The 26434-nt window shown below is 41.3% G+C and overlaps 1 long non-coding RNA gene across 1 annotated transcript in view; it reads left to right on the top strand.

Annotated features, from left to right (window-relative positions):
* The first annotated feature begins 6772 nt into the window (after positions 1 to 6772).
* LOC131192179 (uncharacterized) overlaps positions 6773 to 26434 on the top strand; it is a 114395-nt gene continuing 94733 nt past the window's right edge. The window contains exon 1 of the long non-coding RNA XR_009153658.1: positions 6773 to 6935. This is a non-coding gene — a long non-coding RNA (uncharacterized LOC131192179). The remainder of the gene's footprint in view (positions 6936 to 26434) is intronic.

The raw sequence follows: 26434 nt of genomic DNA, 5'->3' as shown, positions 1-26434 counted from the left end.
AAGTCACTTGCTGTTATTGCTGTAATCTTAAAAAGTACATTTATTAAAAAGAAAAACTTCCAGAAATTCTCGTGACAGTCTGAAGGCTTCTGAAGCATAGATGACCTTGGAAATCAGCCCAGATCATCCATCTGCTAATATAATTCACTGCTGGGAGAAAGAAGCTGCAGTTTCAACTCTCTTTGAATAATTTAATAATATCTCAAGCCAGCTGGCTACCAGCCAGGTTAATAATCTCAAACTATTAATTCCTTGAGAAATTTAAATGGTGGGTTGGTCTGTTTTCTTCCTATGACTATACAGCTAATGTTATTAGTTATAACACACTTTCAGCCAAAAAATTAAGTCCCATTCATTCCAGTTGGAGAACATACAACTTTTACACTGAAATTAATTGGATTTAATGATATTTTCAATTTGGTATCAGTTAATATCACTGTTCAGTTAATATCACTGAAGCGATTTTGTTTAAAATCGCTTTTGATCTTTTTGGAATGTACTGTATTGAAACCATAGAAACCATAGAAATGGTGGTAGACTTTAGGAGAAACCCTTCCATACTTCTACCTCTCACAATACTAGACAACACAGTATCAACAGTAGAAACCTTTAAATTTCTAGGTTCTATCATATCGCAAGATCTAAAATAGACAGCTAACATCAAAAACATAATCAAGAAAGGACAACAAAGATTGTTCTTTCTGCGTCAACTCAGAAAGCTCAAACTGCCCAGGGAGCTGCTGATTCAGTTCTACAGAGGAATTATTGAGTCTGTCATTTGCATCTCTATAACTGTCTGGTTCAGTTCTGCAACCCAACAAGAAAGACACAGACTTCAGAGGATAATTAGAACTGCAGAAAAAATAATTGCTACCAACCTGCCTTCCATTGAGGACCTGTATACTGCACTAATCAAGAAGAGGGCCGTGAAAATATTTACAGATCCCTCACATCCTGGACATAAACTGTTTCAAGTCCTACCCTCAAAACGACGCTATAGAGCACTGCACAACAGAACAACTAGACACAAGAACAGTTTTTTCCCGAAGGACATCACTCTGCTAAACAAATAATTCCCTCAACACTGTCAAACTATTTACTAAATCTGCACTACTATTAATCTTCTCATAGTTCCCATCACCAATCTCTTTCCACTTATGACTGTATGACTGTATGTAACTTTGTTGCTGGCAATCCTTATGATTTATATTGATATATTGACCATCATTTGTGTTGTAAATGTTGTACCTTGATGAACGTATCTTTTCTTTTATGTACACTGAGAGCATATGCACCAAGACAAATTCCTTGTGTGTCCAATCACACTGGCCAATAAAAAATTCTATTCTATTCTAATTGTGGGTTGCCAAAGCTTTAACAAAGGAATGAGGAAACTGATCTACCAGCTGTGTCTGAACTACAGTTCCCAGCATCCCTTGTCCTTGGCTTTGCTGACATGGGTTTTTGAAACAGTTTTTTAAGAATATTTGAAGGGCCAAGAGTCTTCATCCATGAAGTACTGTAGGGTATATGAATAAGAAAAAAGAACACAATCTAACAACACTTAAACCTTTTCCAATTCTGCAGTATTCATATTAGTAAGAATGAAGAATGATGAATTCATAATTTTTTTGCTACTTTTCTTCTGGGCAAAGTTCTGCTATTATTATTTCCATGTGTCATCCAACTAATCAAACATGATCTATAGCCTGTGGATAGATTTCAGGAGGTCCCTGAACTTGGACAGAAAAAACACATACGTTACTGTCACTAAAATTTAGCTTTTCATTCAATAATGAATGTGGCAAGCAATTTATGGCTTGTTAATTTCAATAAATCTCATTATGCGAAATTATTATAAGGATTAATAAAGATACACATGTATTACTATATTACATATTAACTTAATATTGTGATTACTATATTTGAGCATAATTGGTTTCCTATGTAACACAATTTACATCTACATATTTAAGCATTTGTTTCATTGCTACCTGCCTGCAGAAATCATTGTCCTCTCCATGGTTTTGCAACCAGTTTTGGTATTATGTATCAGATTGTCGGAAGAAATATTTATCTGGTTCAGTGCCAAGCCGGGAAAAAGACACTGGAAACATGGAGGCTGATTGGAAAGATGGTTTAATGATAAACCATCTTGGTCATGTGCCACGACCGATGCACCCCCACCCCCGTTCCAGGATGTTTGGATGAGGCTTGGGCAGACTGCCATCTAGACTGTCCTTTTTGTTCTTGTTTTCCATCTGAAGCCCATCCTCATTTTGGACTACCATCATATTATGACATTTCTGCCACTCGGAGATGGACCCTTCTTATTGCCGATTTTTATTTTTTATCTGTTTATCTTCAGTTGTTATGCGCTATTCGTCTTGTGAACTCTTGCGCCTGCGAGGTGCCCCCGCCTCGCAGGAATGGCCCGCCTCGTTATCAAGGGCCGGCCTCCATGACGGGTCTTGGGACCCACAGAGGTGGCATGCGAAAAAGAAGAGCTTGTGGGGTTTTTTAGAGAGGGAATTTTTAAGGGGTGGGAGGGTAAGGGCGGGTAATGGGGGTAACCCGTCGGGTAGGGGGCCAGTTCCTGCACATGCTCGCGGCGGTTTTTCTCTATCAGGTTCGGAGGTTATGGGGGAGGAGTGTGTTCCTATTTGTGAGGGTGGTTCTATCGACACGGTAAGTGGGAGAGGCAGGTATGGCGGAAGCGAGGGGTCATATCAAGTTCCGGGAGCGCGTGCTCGATGTCTGAAAGCGATCACGCGCTCCGACCCCTTGGACTTCTCCCGTTCCCCGGATGGTCAGGATCCTCAGAGCTTGGGCCTTGGTTGATGTTGTGCAATGCCGGTCCGTGGTGAACAAAGCCCCTTGTCTGTGACCTTATACAGGGGTTCCATGGACCTTATGGGCATTACGGAGACCTGGTTGGGCACTGAAGGGGGCGTGCCCCTTGTTGAGATGTGCCCACCGGGTTTCCGTGCATTCCATCAGCCGAGGGCCCAGGGTAGGGGTGGGGGTGGCGGTTGTGATTAGAGAGAGTCTAGAGCCGAGGGAGACCACTGTACCTCAGATTGCCGGGTGCGAATCCCTCTTTGTGAGATGGGGTCGTAGGTGTCAGATGGGTTTGCTGATCACGTACCTGGCTCCTTGCTGCGTGACAGCTGCCCTGCCCGAGCTCCTGGAGGTGCTGGCTGGGGTGGCAGTTGAGACCCCCAGACTTTTAGTCATGGGGGACTTTAACTTGCCATCTTCCGGCTCGTCATCGACGGCAGCTCGGGAGTTCATGGCTTCCATGACGGCCTTGGACCTGACCCAAGTAGTTGATGGCCCTACTCACATTGGGGGTGGCACTCTGGATTTGATTTTTCTCTCTGGTCAGTGGTCGAGAGATCTGGACTTAAAGGAAATAGTCATTGAACCTTTGTCATGGTCAGATCACTCTCTTCTTCGCCTGGACTTTCTGACCGCCATTCACCACCGCAGGGAGGCGGAGCCGATACGTTGGTTCCGCCCCAGGTGCCTGATGGACCCGGATGGGTTCCGGACGGAGCTTGGGCCATTTCCTGAGGGTCTGGCTCACGGCTCGGCTGAGGAACTTGTTGCGGCCTGGGAACGGGCCGCGGCGGGGGCCTTAGACCGTGTCGTGCCTTTGCGGCCTCTGATCCGGCGCAGGTCCCAACCGGCTCCTTGGTTCTCCGAGGAGCTGAGAGGGATGAAGCGCCGGAGAAGACGCCTAGAGAGCTCCTGGAGGTCTAGCCGTTCGGAAGCTGATCGGACACTAGTGAAGTCCTATACCAGGACTTACCTAGTGGCATTGAGGGAAGCGGCGTAGCTCGCCTCCTCCTCATTGCACCGGCAGATAGCCGCCCAGCCGCCCTGTTTCGGGTGACTCGCTCCCTCCTACACCAGGGGGAGCGGGATGACCCGTTGCAGGGACGTGCTGAGGAGTTTAACGGTTATCTATACGATAAAATCGTTCAGCTTCGGGATGGTCTGGACCAAGATTGCAGTGACGCGGGTGAGATGCTCGAGGGTGGTCTTGGTGACATTGTTTGGGATGAGTTTGACCCTGTGGTTCCCGAGGACATGGACAGGTTGTTGGGTAGGTTGAATGCCACCACGTGTTTACTGGACCCGTGCCCCTCTTGGCTGGTGCTGGCCACTTGAGAGGTGACACGAGGCTGGCTCAGGCGATTCGACCGCTTCTTTGGTGGAGGTGTCTTCCGGCCGCCTTGAAAGAGGCGGTGGTGAGGCCCTCCTTAAGAAGCCGTCCCTGGACCCGGCTGTTTTAGGTAATTATCGTCCGGTCTCCAACCCGCCGCGGCGAAGGTTGTAGAAATATGGTGGCATATCAATTTCCCTTGCACCTGGATGAAACTGTCTATCTAGACCCGTTCCAGTCCGGTTTTCGGCCCGGTTACAGCACGGAGACGGCTTTGGTCGCGTTGGTGGATGATCTCTGGAGGGCCAGGGATAGGGGTTGCTCCTCTGCCCTGGTCCTATTAGACCTCTCAGCGGCCTTCGATACCATCGACCATGGTATCCTGCTGCGCCGGTTGGAGGGATTGGGAGTGGGAGGCACCGTTTATCGGTGGTTCTCCTCCTATCTCTCCGACCGGTCGCAGTCGGTGTTGACGGGGGGGCAGAGGTCGGCCCCGGGGCGCCTCACTTGTGGGGTGCCGCAGGGGTCGATCCTCTCGCCCTTTCTGTTTAACATCTACATGAAGCCGCTGGGTGAGATCATCAGTGGTTTCGGTGTGAAGTACCAGCTGTATGCGGATGACACCCAGCTGTACTTTTCTACACCGGAACACCCCAACGAAGCTCTCGAAGCGCTGTCCCGGTGCCTGGAGGCCGTACGGGTCTGGATGGGGAGAAATAGGCTCAAGCTCAATCCCTCCAAGACAGAGTGGCTGTGGATGCCGGCATCCCGGTACAGTCAGCTAAATCCGCGGCTGACCATCGGTGGCGAGTCATTGGCCCCGATGGAAAGGGTTCGCAACTTAGGCGTCCTCCTGGATGAACGGCTGTCTTTAGAAGATCATTTGACGGCCGTCTCCAGGAGAGCGTTCTACCAGGTTCGCCTGGTACGCCAGTTGCGCCCCTTTCTGGACCGGGATGCCCTATGCACGGTCACTCACGCACTCGTGACGTCTCGCCTGGATTACTGCAATGCTCTCTACATGGGGCTCCCCTTGAAGGGCATCCGGAGGCTGCAGTTAGTCCAGAATGCGGCTGCGCGGGTGATAGCTGGAGCCCCTCGTGGCTCCCGTATAACACCCATCCTGCGCAGACTGCACTGGCTACCTGTGGCTTTCCGGGTGCGCTTCAAGGTGCTGGTGACCACCTTTAAAGCGCTCCATGGCATTGGGCCGGGTTACTTACGGGACCGCCTACTGCTACCGAATATCTCTCACCGACCCGTGCGCTCTCACAGAGAGGGTCTCCTCAGGGTGCCGTCAGCGCGGCAATGTCGTCTGGCGACACCCAGGGGAAGGGCCTTCTCTGTGGGGGCTCCCACCCTCTGGAATGAACTACCCCCCGGACTTCGTCAGCTTTCGGACCTCCGGACCTTCCGCCGCGGGCTTAAAACATATTTATTTAACTGTGCAGGACTGAGCTAGATTTTAAATTACTGGTTTTAAATTGGGTTTTATTCTATATTTTTAATTCTAAATTAACGGGCTTTTTAGAATAAGTTTTTTAATTGTTTTTATATTGTATTTATATGTTTTTTAAATGCCTGTACACCGCCCTGAGTCCTTCGGGAGATAGGGCGGTATACAAATTTGATCAATCAATCAATAAATAAATAAATAAAGCGAACCACCAAGCACATGGTTCTGGCACAGCTGACAAAATGGAGTTGAGAGAGAGGGGTTTTTATACCTTCTCTTGGGCTTTGCACTTGAGCTTCCTGTTCCTGTGCAAGAACATGTATTCTATTGGCTGTTGTCAGATTCCCATGGGGCAGGGGTCATAGCGGGCTCTATAGACAAAGTACAAATCCTAGGTGTTTGTCTGAACTAAGTTTGGTTGAAGTTTCTGAGGGTGATGCAATGAAGGGGGTTAGGTAATTCTTATTGTGGCTTAATGGCTTTGTCCTGTGTTGATTGAGGGCTAATTTTACCATTCTGCCATTGTGCCATTCTGTCTTGAATGGATTACCAAATCTGCATTTCTAAAAGCTGGCCTCAGGGTCTACTGGGGGCAAGGAGATCGTCTGCTTTCTGTCTTTTAAGAGCATGTTTTTCCATTTCTCCTTTAGGGAAATATAATATTCTGCCTTTTTTAATATTCCTCAAAGTATTTCATTTTTCTAGGAGATGGGGGTGGCTTCCCATAAAATGCTTACATGAATAGATTTTCTGATGAGAATAAAATCTATTTATGCGTGTAGCGCTGTAGTAAAATAGAATGTTTATTTCATCTGGTCTCATTTATCCCTCTGTTCATTTACAGTCCAACCTTAGAATTGATGTCAGTCCTACAAGATAGACCTGACTAGGAAACTAATGCCATATGGTCAAGGTTACAATTAGGGTTAGAACTAATTTTATTGTAAACTTTCTGAACAGAAGCTTCTTAAAAAGTCTGAATGCACTTTTCCCACCTTCCTTTTTTTTTTTTTGGTGAGAACTAGGGAAGGACTTGTTTGAGACTGTTTACTCACATTTTTTTTTTTTTTCCTTGGACTCAGATATTTTTTACCTGACTATTGTGTTGATAGCAGCTCTTCCTTTTCTTCCTCAAGATGCTTTCCTCTGTAATCGAACACTTAGAAGTCGGTGTCATTGGCTTCAGAATGGCCTGTACCCAGTGGTTGAAATCCTCCCCAATTTGCCACCGGTTTGCTGCCCGCACATGCGCGCTGCGCACCAACATGCCAAACGTGAGCTTTGTGCAGAAAAAGGAGGCTTGGGAAGGTAAGTAGAACAGTGAGGGGGGGAACAGCTGTGCTGCACGATTTAGATTCACTAGAAAGTAGGATTTCCTGCTTTCTAGTGATTTTAAATTGCGCAGCACAGCTGATCATCAGAAACACCAGTTAGAATGAACCGGTAGCTTTTTTTTTACTACTGTCCGCCCAAATTGGTAGTTTTTATCACTACCGGTTCATGCGAACCGGTGCAAATCAGTAGCATTTCACCAATGCTTGTACCTAATGTTCTTCTCGGTATTTAATCATTTAGTCACTGACAGACTGACAAACAAGGATTTTACCAGATAGATCACTAGGAGTTCTGGTAATGTCCTGCTTATATAGTGATAGTATCTAACCAATTCTCCAAGTATCTTTTATGGTTGCTTTTGATTTTTTCAAGCATCTTCAAGTACTCTGGCCTTCCTATTATGTGTCCACAATATTTAAGCTTTGGATTAAGTATTAGTGCTTGCAGCCAGTAGTCTTGTTTATTTCATCTTGTTCGAATGACTTTTTCTTGCTGTACAGGGTGTTTTGAACTGTCATTGTAAGTCACAACATTGAATGGCATCCATTTCTCTCAGCCATATGCTACAAGTAGAAAAATCATAGCCTTGACAATACTTAGTGTGAGTCTATGCATTTTAAAAGCTTTATTCATGGTACGCTGCCATATTTGGGCTGCAAAAAATCCAGAAGACCAGTAAATAGCAGCAAAATGATAAAACTCATTCATCCATCTTCACTGTTCTCATGCTAATGTGGTAGCCCCAGTTCGTACATTCTGATTAAAAGAGAGAGAGAGAGAGAGAGAGAGAGAGAGAGAAAGAGAGAGAGAGAGAGAGGGAGAGCGCGCAATTTTACAGTATTTGTGCATGAATGCTCGGAATAAAGGCCAAATGAGACATCACATTCAACATGTGATTAGCTTTTGTTTGTTCGCTAAACAGCAGCTATGGCAATCCCCATGATTTCACTGTTTACTCCACCCTTTTTATAGACCTGCTATTTTGTTCCAAAAGGAAAGTATCATTGGCATCATCTGCTTATATGATAGCTGATCAGACTATCATTCTGAAGTAGCTTGCTGCCCACCTTTCTTTTTAGTAAACAAAAATCAGTACACCAGTACTAGTCATATCTTTAATTTTCCTCTTGCTGTTTCCCTGCCTTCAGTGAGGGAAGGCAGGGATTAGTGTGTTTTTCCGATTTAGTTTTACAGCAGAATCTTTGCTGATTTAAATTCCACAGAATGGAATGGCTGCAACTGCCTAATAAATATACACATATAGATATATGATTACAGCCTTATTGCCTTAGATTTTCTTTGCTTTTGGATCAGAAAAACAAGCAGTGAGGAAACGTGCTGTAAAGCTGCTCCAGGCCATAAGAAGAAGTATAATAAGTGTGCAACTTTGTTGAACTGCACCTAATGATTTTCGTAGTAATAATAATTAGTTCATAATGGCTGAGGTTGTCTGAGTTACAAGAAAAGGCATGCTGCAACAGATTAAAACCAATGGAATTTTTCACACTGTATAGCAGCATGCATCTTTTCATTGCATACCAAAATCACTACCATGTTTCCCCGAAAATAAGACCCTGTCTTATATTTTTTGAACCCCGAAATAAATGCTTAGCCTTATTTTTGGGGCGGTCTTATTATTTTGGGGCTTGTGAAGCAAGATGGGGCTCCTCTTGCCGTCTTACCTGATTTCCAGCTCTGTCTCCCTAACCCTAACCAGAGGAAATGGCGGAGACTGGCTGCGCATGCATTTAAATATTTTTGGGGAGGGCTTATTTCCAGGGGAGGGCTTATTTTAGCACATGCACTCAAAAGCCCAATTGGGCTTATTATCAGGGGATGTCTTATTTTGGGGGAAACGGGGTAGCAAAAGGATTGTGTGGTCTTACTGATTTCCAATAAGTATCTGAGTTCCTGCTGCAATAGTACATTGCTGGATTAAATGGATTTTTGGTTCAGTCTGGCAGGATTCTTCTTATGATCTTCCAATATCCACTCCAGTTGAACAGAACATGAAAGAAATCTACCCAGATTCTATAGAAGACTCATGTTAATAGACATATTCTTTAGAAAAGGCATTCTAAATTCTTGGTTCCACCTTGGGAAAGGTGTCATAGACTCTGAGAAAGAATAAACTGTTATCCTTACTATAGGCTATTTTATTTTATTTTTAAAGAAAAATTAAAAACATATTTTATAACCAAGAGCTAACAAAGTTTTCACAGCTTATGATAAATGAATGGGAGAATAATTCATGGCTTTCCTTTAACTTGTTGGTTTGGTTTTGCTTGGATAGAAGAATTGTAACCCATTTTAAAGCAGCAAAAGGTGTTTCCCCATTAACTGAGTTGCTGTGTCAAAGTTGCCAATCAGTCATGACTCACAGAAGAATACAAGCAGATACTGCAGATCAAGCATTGTAGATATAGTTCTCTTGGTATATTTGATCTCCTCAAATGAAATACCTCTCAATGGGCCACTCATTCTCTTATGAAGAGCAATCAAATTCTGATAAAGGAAGGATGCATCTGAGAACAAGTCCTAAACAAGTTTTTCCTGCTGTTACTTTATTTATTCAAATACACTCCCACGTTTCCTGTGAACAAGAATTAATTTTGTACAGAAAGACATATATATATATATATGTTTGTGCAATACTGTGGGAAGATTAAAGTATAGTTGCTGGTACTCTCAAATTGTTAGTCTTCACTGATATTTCTTCTTAAATCACTCTCATTTCCTGCTATACCCTCTTTAGAAATCAGTCTCCCATTCTCAAACATTTCCTACTTAACAGTTCTCTCTGATTTTTTTTTTTCATCAACTCACCCAACTGTGTCTCCTAAATCAACGCTGCTAATTATTCTCTCCGTGGTTTCACAAGATTGAAAATAGCTGCCCTTTAAACCTGTCAAAAAGTGGTGGGATGCGCAGGTTTACATACCTAATTGATATGCAGATGCTTTAAGCATGGTACCAATTTCAATACAATTTCTATATTAAACCTTGAATGAAAAACCTGAGAAGCCAGGTTGATAGGGAATGTGCAGTTCCATTGGGGTTGCAGGACTCAGATGACTAAAGCTAAATAGACTGACAATCTACTCAGTGCTCTTATTGATATTTAAGTGTCTGGGCCCAAGATTGCTGTATCCCCAAAAATATATATGTAAAAAGTGGGAAGGCAGGTGTGAAGTAATTCTGTTTAAGTACAGTGTTGCAAGCACTGTTTTGAATTACATAATGTCATTTTTTTATTTTGGACCTGCCCGATCTTTCCTGTATTTCTGAGGTATTCTTAATTCTTTAGATCAGGGGTGTCAAACTTAAAGCCTGTGGGCCGGATCTGGCCCACGGGGTGCTTAGCTCTGCCCTGCGAGGCTATGGTAGAAACAGCCAAGGACCAGCTCGCAGTTCCTCTGCCAGCAAAAACAAAGCTTGGGAGTGCTGCATGTGGCCCACCCAAGCTCCGTTTTTGGCTGCAACCGCCTCATGCAACTCTCTGCCAGTGAAAACGGAGCACTTGGGCCGCCACAGGCACCCCCAACATGAGTGATGTTGAGCTGGCCATGCCCACCCTGGCCACGCCCACCTGGCCCCCCAAAGTCAAACACAACCCTGATGCGGCCCTCAATGAAATCGAGTTTGACACCCCTGCTTTAGATGCTTTAGAAGCTCTGTTTCTGAAGGAATGAAATGAAGAACAAAAACAGAACGCAAGGGCATTTTGCTGCAGCAGAAAATACTTTAAGCGGCTTCTTTTGCGTTGCAAACAAGGAAAGGAGCAGGAAAACAGCCAAGGAGGGCCAATTCAATCTGCTGACATTTGAAATTAGACAGCTGGAAGATAAACAATATTATAAGATATGGGAATTATTTTATCATTGGTTAGAAGGAAAAACATGTTAATAAAGTCTGAGAGAGGTTTTTACAATGGAAAAATGGTTGAAATACATATTGATTTAAGAAGATGAAATGAATGATGTAATATGATTAACATAAAACCGAGAATACTTTACATGAAATGAGGGAAAAAATTCTTATATTTAAGCAATGATTAAACCGATATATTTGGAACATATCAGATTGATAAAATGTAAAACTAGATAAATCATATGTTATACTTCTGCTGAAATTGCTCAAAAGATTTGTAATTAACCAACCGACACACTGTATTTGTATTGAAAATGTTTTTATGTTTGTTTGTTTAAAAAATAAAAAATTTTCAAAAAAAATAAGAACTCAACCCTGAGCGACATAAATTCTTTACTATTTTCTTTTTTAAAAATTTTTGGGTCGGTTTAGTCAAGCCTTTAACTTGCTGATGCTGATTTCTTATCGGTCTTGATTGGTTGTGTTTTGTTTTAAATGTATCATTTTAACTCCAATGAGGAAGAAGACGAAGAAAACCTTTGGAAATGAGTTCAAGGAAGTCCTGAAGCAATTAAGAATTCATGACTTGCTTCCGAACTGAACTAGCACACCACTAAATGTAGACATTTCATTGGTATTCAACAAACACTTTCAACATCCGGCGGCTGATTTACAAGCTGTGATGGCTCATGAAGCAGAAATAGAAAATAATAGTGATCAGGCTGCAAGAATTCTTTTGACACAGATTTAGCAGTTGTAAAAAGTAATGCTGTATTTAACCCTTCACAGGCTGATGACTTGACAACACAATGTTTCCTTGTTGATGAAACTGTCTTTCTGGTGCATTTGAACCTAAATGCCATCATTGAGAAATACATTAATATCCCTTAAGATATTCCCTCATGAAGCATTTCAGTAGATAGGAAAATCAACCCAACCTAATCCACTGAGATGAATTTATTTGTGTCACAATTCATTTTACAATCCAGCTCAAATGATGTGCTCTATTTAAAATAGCCCAATGAACATCTACAAATGGGATTCTTAAGAAAGTAGTAATTGCCTTGAGTTTGCTGCTGGGTATCACGATTTCTCAAGTAGATTTAGCCATGGTGAAGTGGTTTCCAAGCTCTAGGGATGCTTGCAAAATCATATTTAGATTTAATACCTGTATAATTCCACCCAGGTTTATTAAAATAAACAATCTGGCTTCTTTTCAGATCTCCTCTTACAGGTCTTCAAAGGCCTGACAATCATCTGCTAACACTTTCTGATTTGGGGCTTATTGCCAAGAGTAGAACAAGTGGAAAAGAGACAGTTACACAACTGACCATATCTTGGAGCAGCTTGCCTTGGGAAAAGAACTTTAACTGAATTATTGTTAGGTTGAATTATCCCTATGCCGCTCTCCAACTTTGACAGAAGAAACAGAAGTCAGGAACCCTTGGGCTTTGCTACCCAGGAATGAATGTATTTTGTTCTTTGGCTACAAAAGCTTTCAAACAGCTTCATGACTATTATTCCACCAGATTTACCTTACCTTTTAATAAGCAGAAATGGGGTCCAGAACTAAGCTCCAATCACAATGACAAAATCACTGTTTCCATCTGAAATTTACAAAGAGCAAAGCATCCTTCTCCCAGCCGGCATAAATCTCCATTATCTTATTGAGTAGGAAAGGAAGATGTTTTTAGACATATTGCTCTCGAGTACCTATCACCAGATCCCCCCAAATTCTGATACAGTAGCCCAAGTTACAGTTGCCTTTGTGTGAACTTCCCACAAGAAAGCATTTCAAGTCCCCAATTATTTGGGATTTCAATTGGAGTCTTATTGAGGAAGCCTAGTTTTTTTGGTATGCAGTGTTCACTTTCCAACTTCCAGTTGTTGGACTAACCATGTAAGTCATGGTTAATATATATAACTTGTAATATAAGAGTTCAAAAACTATCCTTTGCAATTATTAAACATACAGGTCAGCATGGTAACAACCATGTCTTTGCAGCAATTCAATTGTTTAAAGCTAAAGTTCTGCACCTGATACCATATGGTGCTCATTTGAACATCTGTAAGGAGACCTTTAGCTTCAAAGGCATCCAATCTAAATTCTTCAAAGCTAAATATATGAGCTGTAAGTTTTGAGTCTCAGTGCTGTCATTGAACGAGGTTGTATATCCTTAGGCTCATCTCAGACTTTGTCACCTTGGTTAAAGCAAATGCTTTGGAGAACTTTCTCGTTCCACCTTACCAGCCTAGATTCTTTCATTCTTCTTTCATTGATTTAGCATGCTGTGACTATTCCCCTTCCTCAGTATTCATCTTTGGTCTTGATAAAACAAGTTTCCCTTCTCTGTTACGAGGCAATTTCCTTGTTTCTCTTTTTTTTTTTTTATTGAAAGAGTTTTAAAAAACAAAAACATTTTTCCCCCTTTTTTCCCCCTCCCTCCCAAAAAAACAAACAAAAAAAAAACCCTTCCCCCCTCCCCCCCCCCGGCTTCCCGGGTCAATCACAAGGTATTGTTATACATAAACCAAGCATAGAATAAAATTTTCCCTTCCAATCCAAATAACCACATCCAAAGCTTTTCATCTCCCAACCCCCTCCCCATTACATAAAATAACTTTCTAATTATTCAAAGGCAATCTGATATTTCTTAATCTGATATCTGTTTTGTAGATAATCAATCCATTTTTCCATTCAATTAAATATTTTTCCTGCGTATTGTCTTTTAAAAACGCTGAGATTTTAGCCATCTCAGCCAAATTAATAACTTTCAATATCCATTCTTCTATTGTAGGTATCTCTTCTTTCTTCCAGTATTGTCCAATCAACAGTCTTGCTGCTGTTATTAAATTCAGAATCAATTTAGTCTCAATCCCTGTACAATCCGTTATAATTCCCAAAAGGAAAAATTGTGGCAGGAACTTTATCTTCTTCTTCAGTACATTTTGAATAATCCACCAAATTCTTATCCAAAAGACCTTAATTTTCTTGCAAGTCCACCAAATATGAAAATATGTAGCATCATCACAATCACACCTCCAACATTTCGCTTGGATATTAGGATACATACATGATAATTTTTTGGGATCTAAGTGCCATCTATAAAACATCTTATAAAAATTTTCCTTAAATTCTGTGCTTGTGTAAAGTTAACATTTCTAACCCAAATTTTTCCCATGTTTCCAACATTATTGGTTCCTGAATATTCTGTGCCCATTTTATCATACAATCCTTTACCAAATCCTTTTCCGAATCTATTTCAAGCAACACATTATACAATCTCTTTATATGCTCCTGGGTCTGATTTCTAATTTGCTTTATTAAATTTTCCTCCTTTGCATTATACCAATTTTTTGATCTTCTTTCCATCTAGCACTTATTTGCCCATATTGAAACCAAGTATAATTCCTCCCTTCTTCATTTAATACCTGTAATGATTTTAATTGCAATCTACCTCCTTCAACATACAAAAGTTCTTTATAAGTAATCATTTCCTGTTTCTGTTCTATATTTATATTCTCTATTGCATGCCTAGGGCTCGCCCATATAGGAATCTTGTAATCTAATTTATAGGAATATTTTTCCAGACCATAAAGAGCACTTCTCAACACATGATTCTTAAAAGCCCTATCCACTTTTTTCATAAAATAAATCGCATGCCATCCATATAACAAGTCATAACCTTCTATATTCAAAATTCTTTCCTCTGTTAAGTTAAACCAGTCACTTATTACTGAAAGGGCTACTGCTTCATAATATAATTTAAAGTTAGGCATTCTTAAACCACCTCTTTCCCGTGAGTCCTGTATTATTTTCATTTTAACCCTCGCCTTTTTACCCTGCCATATAAATTTGTTAATCCCAATCTGCCAGTCTTCCAAATTTTTATCCTTTTTAATTATTGGTATCATCTGGAACAGAAACAAAAATCTAGGTAACACATTCATTTTAATAACCGCAATCCTTCCCAATAGGGATAACTGCAATTTCTTCCAGCCACTCATATCATTCTGAACTTTTTGCCATAGCAAGTCATAATTATTCTTATAGAGTTTCTTGTTCGATGAGCTAATATAGACCCCTAAATATTTAACCTTTTTTACTACCTCAAATCCTGTCATTTCCTCTAGTTTTTGTTTCTGTTGTATAGACATATTTTTAATTATTACTTTTGTTTTATTCTGATTTATTTTAAATCCTGATACCTTTCCATATTTATCAATTACTTCCAACAAACCTTGTTTCTTCAATTGATTTAGATTTCTTTTAAGCAACTGGCATATTCAATACAGGAGACTTTTCTCCGTGATCTGAATTATTGTGCTTGACATTAGAAATAGAATAGAATAGAATTTTTTATTGGCCAAGTGTGATTGGACACACAAGGAATTTGTCTTGGTGCATATTCTCTCAGTGTACATAAAAGAAAAGATACGTTCATCAAGGTACAACATTTACAACACAATTGATGGTCAATATATCAATATAAATCATAAGGATTGCCAGCAACAAAGTTACAGTCATACAGTCATAAGTGGAGGAGATTGGTGATGGGAACGATGAGAAGATTAATAGTAGTGCAGATTTAGTAAATAGTTTGACAGTGTTGAAGGAATTATTTGTTTAGCAGAGTGATGTCCTTCGGGAAAAAACTGTTCTTGTGTCTAGTTGTTCTGGTGTGCAGTGCTCTATAGCGTCGTTTTGAGGGTAGGAGTTGAAACAGTTTATGTCCAGGATGTGAGGGATCTGTAAATATTTTCACAGCCCTCTTCTTGATTAGTGCAGTATACAGGTCCTCAATGGAAGGGTTAGGGTTAGGGTTAGCTTGACAATGAGCAGATGTGCCAGCTCCCTTACAAATATCACACTTATGTATGTATGTTCTGAAATATGCATGTTCTGTATCACATCTACGCTAAAATACCCTTTATATACCCAGTGATGAACAGATCTCTTGTTAAGAATGGTCTGAAAATCTAACCGTTTTTGTAATTGTGAGGTTTCTCCTCCTGTTTTATGTGACAAATTCCCAAACATGCCTGAAAAAGTTGCCATTTTTTTCATTTATACATGTACGCATCTCTGGTATTTGACATCTTTTTATTATTAGTCTTAGGTCATAAGGAATTTCCCACCTTCGTTTATAGTGAGTTCATTAAGACAGAAACTCTTTGAATGATTTGCAACATAATTTCCCAAAGGTCTTGTCACATGGGTGAAACAGTGATTTATGAGATAAGCTGCTAAGGGACTCATTTTTTTCCTTTTGATTGATTATGCCACTTTCCCTTCCCTTCCTTTCTCATGTTCCCCACAATCTCTCAAAGCTTTCTTCCTGGGGGAGGGATTCGACTGAGCCCTTCCATGGAACCTGCCTGTCTTTTTTAAGCAGCCAAGCACTGTGCCACTTCTATGCCTTGCAGGAGGAGAATATCTCCTGAGTGGATGCCATTGCTGTTGGGCTACTGGGCCCCATAATTTACCAGCCTGACTCTCCAAGTGTTGTGGTCTGCCAGCAGCCTGCGGACCTGGCAACCGAGTCAGACAGTGAGGAGGCTGGGGAGGACAATGGGCCAGTCCTGGACTCAGGGGAAGGCCCAGACGAGGGCTCTGCATTGGAGGCACAGATGGGACCAGGGCTATCTGGGAGAGATGTGCGGACTCCAGAGCCTCCAGATGTGGACAGCAGAGAGGCAGAGGAACAGGAGGAGCCTGTTCCTAGTGCACACATGTGAAGAACTGCCAGAAGGCAAGAGCAGCTGAAGAAAAAAGGACAACTCGGGAGTAAGGCCAGAAGATGATTGGCTACTTCCATGAGGCTTAAAAGAACAGCAATGAGCTGTTGGGGTCTTTGTAGAAAAGCAACATTGATTTCCATGCTTCTTGTCAGCATCTCTTAAACTTTGTGGGGCTTTTGTCAAGAAAAGCCTTTGGCAGGTTGCCAAAGACTTCAAAGGTTGTTGATAAGGCCAATGGACTGGTTATTAAGAATTTTGTTTTGGACTGACTTCCGCTGGCAACGCAGGCTTCGTGGACGTTCCTTTGGGATTGTCTGCCCTCGGTTTCGTCAAACCGTCCCTGACAGCGTAAATGGGCTGTCAAACGGTTTGGAATGCTCTCCCCTGGGAGAAGGGGGAGAGAAGAGTGGTCAGGTCTGGGTAGAGCTCCCTGGGAGCCCCTGGAATTTAACCAGGGGATCGAAGGGTGAGAGCTCCCCTTCAGCCTGACGAAGCTCCGTGCCCAGGGTGCTTCTGTTTATACAGAACGAGAAGCCGCAACCATCTCTGTGCCAAGATTTATTCTTAAAGAGAACTCAACACAGACAGAACAAAGCAGGAGGACTAGCAAGAATTTGCAAGTAATAAATCTTAACTTTGGCTCTTAAATAGCCTTCCTTTGAACTAACTTTCAACCTGAGTGGATTTAAAATGGTGTTTGCAATATACAAAGGTAAATGAAACTACAAAAGGATAAAGGAAGAGATTTTAAGACTGTGGTTGTAGAGAAATTTTAGAAGATTTTTTACTAATTTTAATTTTAAGAAATAAAGTTTAAAAGAAGATGGCAATTAAGCAATTAAAAACAACTGCTTTTAAAAGTGCTGGCATTTGCTTGTAAGAAGATTTTAGCAAATGGCGTTTTGTGTATTGGAAGTGAAAGTTAAGGAAATGCTTATTATAACTGCTGGCGTGGAACCTATAAGAAGAACATAACAAGCTACTTTTTAAATGGAATGAATAAGAACTGTTAATGATTTTTTTTCTTTTTACCTTTTTCTTTATCACAATGTTTAAGAAGAAAAGTTTATTGAATTTTTTTCTCTTTTTGGTAGATTTTAAAGTTTAAAAATGGCTCTTAAGCAAACAGAACTAACTACTAAAATCTTGGAAACTTCCTCAGTTCAAATATGGAAAAAAAAATTTATAGGAACTTTTGGAAGCTTATCTTTTCTTAATAAGTTTTTAAACAAGAGATTTTTACACCAATATATTAAAGATTGGAAATTCTTTATTGTTAGATGTTAAGCTGATTGGTGAGCAGATGGTGGAAAATGTGTAAGATAGAAGACAAGGGGAAGGAGAATGCTTAAGATGTGATTTTGATGGTATTTTTATATATATATTTGATGGTATTTTTATATATATATATAAACCATATATATATATGGTTTAATTTTTACAACTGATCTATTTTGGGTATAAGGTGTTACTATTTGATATATATAGAGAAGGCAACAAGGGGATCAGCCATACTGGACTTAATTCTCACTAACAGAGATGAAATGATAGAAGGTGTTGAAGCTACAGGAACCTTGGGGGCAAGTGACCACGCAATATTGGAATTCGACATTAAGCAAATACAAGTAGTAGAACAAAGTCAAACTAGAGTCTTAGACTTTAAGAAAGCTAATTTCAATAAATTTAGAGAGAGCTTGAGAAGGATTCAATGGATGAGAATCCTCAGGGGGAAAACAACTCAAGAAGCTTGGGAAATTTTGAAAAGTGAGATTATAAAAGCGCAGTCTAACACAATACCAATGAAGAAGAAAAATAATAGATCTCAAAAGAAACCAGCATGGATGCATAAAGAACTATTTGACAAATTGAAAGACAAAAAGGACAAATATAAAAAGTGGAAAGAGGGGCAAATAACTAAGGCAGAATATCAGCAAATAGCCTGAGCCTGTAAAGATGAAGTGAGGAAAGCTAAGGCTAGCGACAAAAGTAAAAAATAACAAAAAAAGCTTCTTCCAACATGTTAAAAACAAGAAAAAAGTCAAGGAAACAATTGGCCCATTGCTGGGAGAAAGTGGCAAGAAGATGACAAGCAACAGGGAGAAAGCAGATCTACTTAACTCATATTTTGCATCTGTCTTTACACAAAAGGAAAAAACAATCCAACCTATCAAAAACAGCACTACAAAAAACAGATTAGAAACACAAGTTAAAATAGGGAAGAAAATGGTAAGTGAACACCTGTCTACCCTAGACAAGTTCAAATCACCAGGACCGGATGGACTACACCCCAGGGTTCTGAAGGAACTGGCAGACATGATTTCAGAACCACTGAACTATATCTTTCAAAGATCCTGGAGCACAGGGGAGCTGCCAGAGGACTGGAAAAGAGCTGATGTAGTTCCCATCTTCAAAAAAGGAAAAAAAACAGATCCAGGAAACTATAGACCTATCAGCCTGACCTCAATACCGGGGAAGATTCTGGAAAAGATAATCAAGCAATGAATCACTGAACACCTAGAAGCAAACAAAGTAATAACCAAAAGCCAACATGGGTTTGTCAAAAACAGATCATGCCAGACTAATCTTATCGCATTCTTTGACAAAATGACAAAATTAGTAGACTAGAGGAATGCTGTCGATATAATTTACTTGGACTTCAGTAAAGCATTTGATAAAGTAGACCATAACCTACTACTAGATAAGGTAGAAAAATGTGGATTAGACAGCACCATCACCAGATGGATTCGTAACTGGCTGACCAACTGCACTCAACGTGTAGTCCTCAACGGAACTACATCCACATGGAGGGAAGTATGCAGTGGAGTACCCCAAGGCGCTGTTTTAGGCCCAGTACTCTTCAACATCTTCATCAATGACTTGGACAAGGGGATAGATGGGGAACTCATCAAATTTGCAGATGACACCAAGCTGGCAGGAATAGCCAACACTCCAGAAGATAGGCTCAAGTTACAGAAAGATCTTGACAAACTTAAACATTGGGCGCTATCTAACAAAATGAAATTCAACAGTGAAAAAAGTAAGGTTCTACATTTAGGCAAAAAAAACAAAATGCACCAGTACCATATATGTGGTACCTTGCTCAATAGTAGTACCTGTGAGAGGGATCTTGGAGTCCTAGTGGATAACCATTTAGATATGAGCCAGCAGTGTGCAGCAGTTGCTAAAAAAGCCAACACAGTTCTGGGCTGCATAAACAGAGGGATAGAATCAAGATCACGTGAAGTGTTAGTGCCACTTTATAATGCCTTGGTAAGGCCACACTTGGAATATTGCATCCAGTTTTGGTCGCCACAATGTAAAAAAGATGTTGAGACTCTAGAAAGAGTGCAGAGAAGAGCAACAAAGATGATTAGGGGACTGGAGGCTAAAACATATGAAGAACGGTTGCAGAAACTCGGTATGTCTAGTTTAATAAAAAGAAGTACTAGGGGAGACATGATAGCTGTGTTCCAATATCTCAGGGGTTGCCACAAAGAAGAGGGAGTCGGGCTGTTCTCCAAAGCACCTGAGGGTAGAACAAGAAGCAATGGGTGGAAACTGATCAAAGAAAGAAGCAACTTAGAACTAAGGAGAAATTTCCTGACAGTTAGAACAATTAATCAGTGGAACGACTTGCCTGCAGAAGTTGTGAATGCTCCAACACTGGAAATTTTTAAGAAAATGTTGGATAACCATCTGACTGAGATGGTGTAGGGTTTCCTGCCTGGGCAGGGGGTTGGACTAGAAGGCCTCCAAGGTCCCTTCCAACTCTGTTGTTATGTTATGTTATGTTATGTTATGTTATGTTATGTTATGTTATGTTATGTTATGTTATGTTATGTTATGTTATGTTATGTTATGTTATGTTATGTTATGTTATGTTATGTTATGTTATGTTATGTTATGTTATGTTATGTGAGGTATAAAGGAACGGGAAGATGGAATATTGTTTAACTTTTGGAGGACAGATAGAAAAATTTATGGATGTAATGTTGGTATTTGGTTAAATAGAATTTAATTGTTATAATTGATATATTTTGGATATAAGTTATAAGTATAATTTTAATAATGTTATTTGACAGATGTAAGGTAAATTGAAGAAATACTAACATTAGCAATGTTATTTGATTTATGTAAGTGATATTAAAGATATGAGAAGATAGAATATTGTTTATTTTTGGAGATTGGATAAAAATTTAAGAATTTAAGCTGGAAATATGAATTATATTTGGGAGACTGTTTAAGGAAGAAAGGTATATTATAAAAGAATTTCTGATGAATACTGGAAGATGGAATATCGTCTTGGTCTTGATCGATGAAGATTGGATATTAAAAACTATAAGATTCTGAAGACTTCAGGAGTGGAATGAATTGATATATATTTGGTGTTAATCGATGAAGATTGGATATTAAAAACTATGTATTTTATTGATGAACTGGAAATACTAATTTAATTTGGAAGATTCTGAAGATTTTAGGAGTGGAATGGACTGATATATAATGGACTGGAAGAAGAATGTACTTTTTTGTTTCTGGAAAGGGAGTTAAGGTCTTAGAGAGAGGAGTGACTATGGATTATAACTTATGTGGTATTTTAATTTATGATTGTTAATTTTATACCCTGTACTTTGTTCTGGGAAGTCTCGGGGGGTGGGAGGGGGAAGGGAGGAGAAGGGGGAGAGGGGGGGGAGATGAAGGATCAATGTAAAGGAATGATTGAAGATATGTAATTAAGAAATAGAAATAATTTGAAATGACATTGGGGCTGCTCAGCTATCATTTCAGAAGGGAATGGAAAGGGAGAGGAGAGAGTGAAGGAAGAAAGTAGGTAGGAAAGAGAGAGGTAGAAGAGTGGGAAAGGAGAGGAAGAAGAAAGGGGAAAGAGAGAGGGTTAGAAAGGATGGAAGAGAAGAGTGGGGAAGGAGGAGAGGAAGTAGAAAAGTGAAGGAGAGGAAGGATGAAGAAAGTAGAAGAAAGTAGAGAAGGGAGGAGGAAAGGTTTGTTAAGGAAGGAAGTGGTAGCTGGGCAGGTCCGAATAAGTAACAAATGAAAGTTAATGACTAATGTTGAATAAGAGACTGTATATTGAATAGGTTGTTGGAAAATGGAAATAAAACTTTTTTATTAAAAAAAAGAAGAATTTTGTTTTGGACTAAGCTGAGAACGAATTAATTCTCAGCTGTTTTAATAAAATAAGTTTGTTGAGGACTGAATTATGTTTAGTAATCACTACTTTGGCCTTGGTCACAACACCAAGGAAGAATCCTAGAGTGGCTTACTTACTCTTCATGTACATTATGGCGTTACAATATTGGCAACTTTAAGCAGCCATGTCGGATAGGAAAAAGGGGTATAATCATAACAAAAGAATAAATTATGATTCATAAAGAATAATAATAAACAATGTCCCATAAGTCACTTCATCTTGTTTCCGGATATACTTTGTTCTATTCACACTATCTCTGGATACTTACACAGTAAGTAGGAGAATCAAATATCAATGCATGTCATATTAAAATTATCATGTGGATAATCTCAATCAGAACTCCAGCTGCTCTAATAGAAACAGGAAATTATGATGCACACGTCTTGCAATAATATTAAATTACTGGTTTATGCCAATGGCAGGTAGCTATTAATTTGAAGGATGTAAAATGGTCTTCTAAAGAGCTATGCGGGACCGATCTTTCCAAACCAGGTCTCATGCCTCAACAAACTTAGCCAACTGTACTAAGAACAACAAAACTCTCTTTGTTCCAAACACAAACTCTGGATTTTCTTGAAGAAGACTGTTGGGTAATTCTGGCTTACAGCCAGCGGGATTCCAGTCAATATTTTTAGAGGAGAGAAAGAAAAGAATAAGTGGCAAAACAGCTGACTTTCATGAAAAGCTTTCCACTAATATAGCAGAACCCCTAAGCATAATCTTTGAAAAAGCTTTCACGACCAGTTCCCTTCCCAAACTTTGTTCACCAGCCACGGTCATACAAGCTTGATGGACATTACCTTACAGATTACTTCAGCTTCAATCACAACAATACAAGAGCAAACAATAGATTTAAACTTAATGTTAACCGCTTCAATCTTGATTGCAGAAAATAACAGAGTTGTTAATGCTTGGAACACACTATCTGACTCTGTGGTCTCTTCCCAAAATCCCCAAAGCTTTAACCAAAAACTGTCTACTATTGACCTCACCCCATTCCTAAGAGGACCATAAGGGGTGTGCATAAGAGCACAAACGTGCCTACCATTCCTGTCCTATTGTTTCCTTTCATTATGTCCAATTAATATAGTTATTACATACTTATGCTTACATATATGCTTATATATTATATAGTTAATTTCATGCTTATGCTTATATACACTGTTGTGACAAAATAAATAAATAAATAAATAAATAAATAAATAAATAAGTGACCCACACCCTGTTAAAGACCTTGGAGTTTTCATTTCAAATGATCTAAGTGCCAAAGCCCACTGCAACTACATCGCAAAAAAGGCTTTAAGTGTTGTAAACCTAATCTTACGTAGCTTCTTCTCCAAAAACACTACTCTACTAACCAGAGCATACAAAACATTTGCTAGACCAATTCTTGAATACAGCTCGACTTTCTGGAACCCATACCACATTTCTGACATCAATACAATTGAACCTGTCCAGAAATATTTACAAGAAGAGTTCTCTACTCCTCTGTTTACAAAATACCTTATGCCACCAGACTTGAAATCCTGGGTTTAGAAAATTTAGAACTACGCCGTCTTCGACATGACTTGAGCTTAACTCATAGAATCATCTATTACAATGTCCTTCCTGTCAAAGACTACTTCAGCTTCAATTGCAACAATAGATTTAAGCTTAATGTTAACCGCTCCAATCTTGATTGCAGAAAATATGACTTCAGTAACAGAGTTGTTAATGCCTGGAATACACTACCTGACTCTGTGGTCTCTTTCCAAAATCCCCAAATCTTCAACCAAAAACTCTCTACTGTTGACTTCACCCTATTCCTAAGAGGTCTATAAGGGGCGTGCATAAGAGCACAAGAGTGCCTACTGTTCCTCTCCTATTGTTTCCTTTCTTTATATTCAATTAATTTAGTTATTACATACTCATATATATACTTATATACTGTATAGTTATTTCATTCTTACGCTCATATATACTGTGTGACAAAATAAAATAAATAAAAAATAAATAAATGGGAAAAAATTTCTTCATGAATTTGTTTTAAATGTTATAGCAGGGGTGTCCAAAGTTTTTTGAGTGAGGGCCAAATACAGAAAAATAAGCAAAGGCCCGGGCCACGGGGGGGGGGGTGGTAAAAATTTTTGTACCAGTTCTGTGGGCGTGGCTTATTTTGGGGTGTGGCTTGGTGGTCATGTGACTGGTGGGCGTGGCTAACTCCTCATGTGACTGAGTGGATGTGGCTATGGGCATAGAAACCTAAATACATAGAGACCTAAATACTGACAGCGGCTACCAGTAATCCTCGGCTTGCAACCACTCATTTAGCGACCAATACAACAGCACTGAAAAAAGTGACTTACCACCAGTCTTTGCATTTATGACCTTCGCAGCATCCCCAGTTACATCAAAAGTCAAGCTTTTGGCAACCAGCATGTATTTACTGGGGATTTTCCGCCGTCCGTCGCGAACTCTCTTCCCACTGAGGGAGACACAGCAGCCAATGGAGGGACTCCGGGGAGGCCCAGGCGAGGCCCGCACCGCTTCCTCGCAGCCACTCAGGTGTGCCACGCGGCTCCCACCCAGGCCAGAAAGGGACGGGGCTAACTAGGGGGTGAGTGTGGGCGGGCACCGGCCCCTCCTCCGAACACCGAGTGGCGGCGCAGCGCGGCAGGCGCGGCGGCCAATGGGAGCGGGCGAGCTCGGCCGCGTCACGGGCCGGCACACGGGCCCGCGGCTGAGGTAAAGCGGAGCGTGTGGTGGGGCGCCGCGGCGGCTGCTTCGGCGGCGCATGGAGGCGATGCCTTGCCGCGACCGGTGCGTGGTGGGCCCGGCGGGGGCAGAGGCCGGGATGCCGGCGAGCGGCGAGGGCGGGCCTCGGCAGCTGCGCTTCGCCGACCCCGGCCCGGGCAGCGGTGACAGCCTGAGCCTGGACAGCAGCAGCAGCAGCGCCGACGGCAGCCGATGCTGCTGCGCTGGCGGGAACGGCTGCTGTGCGGGCGACGGGGGCGCCGAGGAGGCCACGCCACGCCGGGCGACGGCGACGCCACGACTGGCCGGGATCGGCGGCGGCCCAGCTCAAACTCCTGCCCATGAACGACCAGATCCGGGAGCTGCAGACCATCATCCGCGACAAGTAAGCGCCCCTGAGCGCTGCAGAGCGCCGCGCCGGAGAGGATCCGCGGGGCTGGGAAGCAGAGCGCCGCCCGCCTGGCTTCCGGGCTGCAGCCCGCTGGGGACGATGGGCGTCGCCGCCCGCCCGCCTCTTCCTCTGTCTGGTGGGCCGGGCTGGAGCCATGGGCGTCCTGGGCGCCCCCTACAGCCCAGTGGCGGAATGGCCGGCCCGCAGCCCCGGGTGGGCGGGGATCGCCTCAGCGGAGCCACTCCGCATCTGCAACCGGGCGGCGGCTCCCTTGGGGGCCAGGACGGGGGCCGCACCCCACTGTCCACCGAGAATTTGCTGCGGGCCAATAAAAACTGACCCGCGGGCCGCAGTTGGCCCGCGGGCCATAGTTTGGACACCCCTGTGTTATAGGGAGTCATGTCCAGTCTGAAATCACAGAATAGAATAGAATAGAATAGAATAGAATAGAATAGAATAGAATAGAATAGAATAGAATTTTTTATTGGCCAAGTGGAAGGAGATGGGTGATGGGAATGATGAGAAGATTAATAGTAGTGCAGATTTAGTAAATAGTTTGACAGTGTTGAGGGAATTGTTTGTTTAGCAGAGTGGTGGCATTTGGGAAGAAACTGTTCTGGTGTCTAGTTGTTCTGGTATGCAGTGCTCTGTAGCATTGTTTTGAGGGTAGGAGTTGAAACAGTTTATGTCCAGGATGTGAGGTGCCTGTAAATATTTTCACAGCTGTCTTTTTTATTCGTGCAGTATACAGGTCTTCAATGGAAGGCAGGTTGGTAGCAATTATTTTTTCTGCAGTTCTAATTATCCTCTGAAGTCTGTGTCTGTCTTGTTGGGTTGCAAAATTAAACCAGACAGTTATAGAGGTGCGGATGATAGACTCAATAATTCCTCTGTAGAACTGTATCAGCAGCTGATAACAGAATGATGTTATAAATAAGATACTGAGAGAGAAAAAGCTGTCAAGGCAAAGAGTAAACTCACAAGTGCTGCTCCAACTTAAAGTGTTTTATGCTGCTGATTTGGTTACATTGTGTATTAATTTTTTTAAAAAAAATCTATTGGGTAAATGGTTTCCAGGAGACTTAATCTGAAAAGGCAGCTTCAAACTATTTTAAATGCCTTTGTTTTTTTAAAAAAAAATCAAAATATTGCTCTCTTGCATGATGGTTTTAAATGGTTTGTTTTTGCATGCTATAATATGTGACTAAGGTAAAATTTACTAAAATCATATATGTGAGAACATGTTTAAGATTTTAATGCACTGTACAGTGATGGGTTTCAAAAAAATTTACTACCAGTTCTGTGGGTGTAGCTTGGTGCGCGTGGCAGGGGAAGGATACTGTAAAATCTCCATTCCCTCCCCACTCCTGAGGGAAGGATACTGTAGAATCTCCATTCCCTCCCCACTTCTGAGGGAAGGACATTGCAAAATCTCCATTCCCATCTCACTCTGGGGCCAACTAGAGGTGGTATTTGCCAGTTCTCCAAGCTACTCAAAATTTCCACTACCAGTTCTCCAGAACTGGTCAG

The sequence above is a fragment of the Ahaetulla prasina genome, chromosome 2 (genome assembly GCF_028640845.1).
Source record: "Ahaetulla prasina isolate Xishuangbanna chromosome 2, ASM2864084v1, whole genome shotgun sequence".
NCBI lineage: Eukaryota > Metazoa > Chordata > Lepidosauria > Squamata > Colubridae > Ahaetulla > Ahaetulla prasina.
This window is presented reverse-complemented; position numbering and strand designations above follow the sequence as displayed.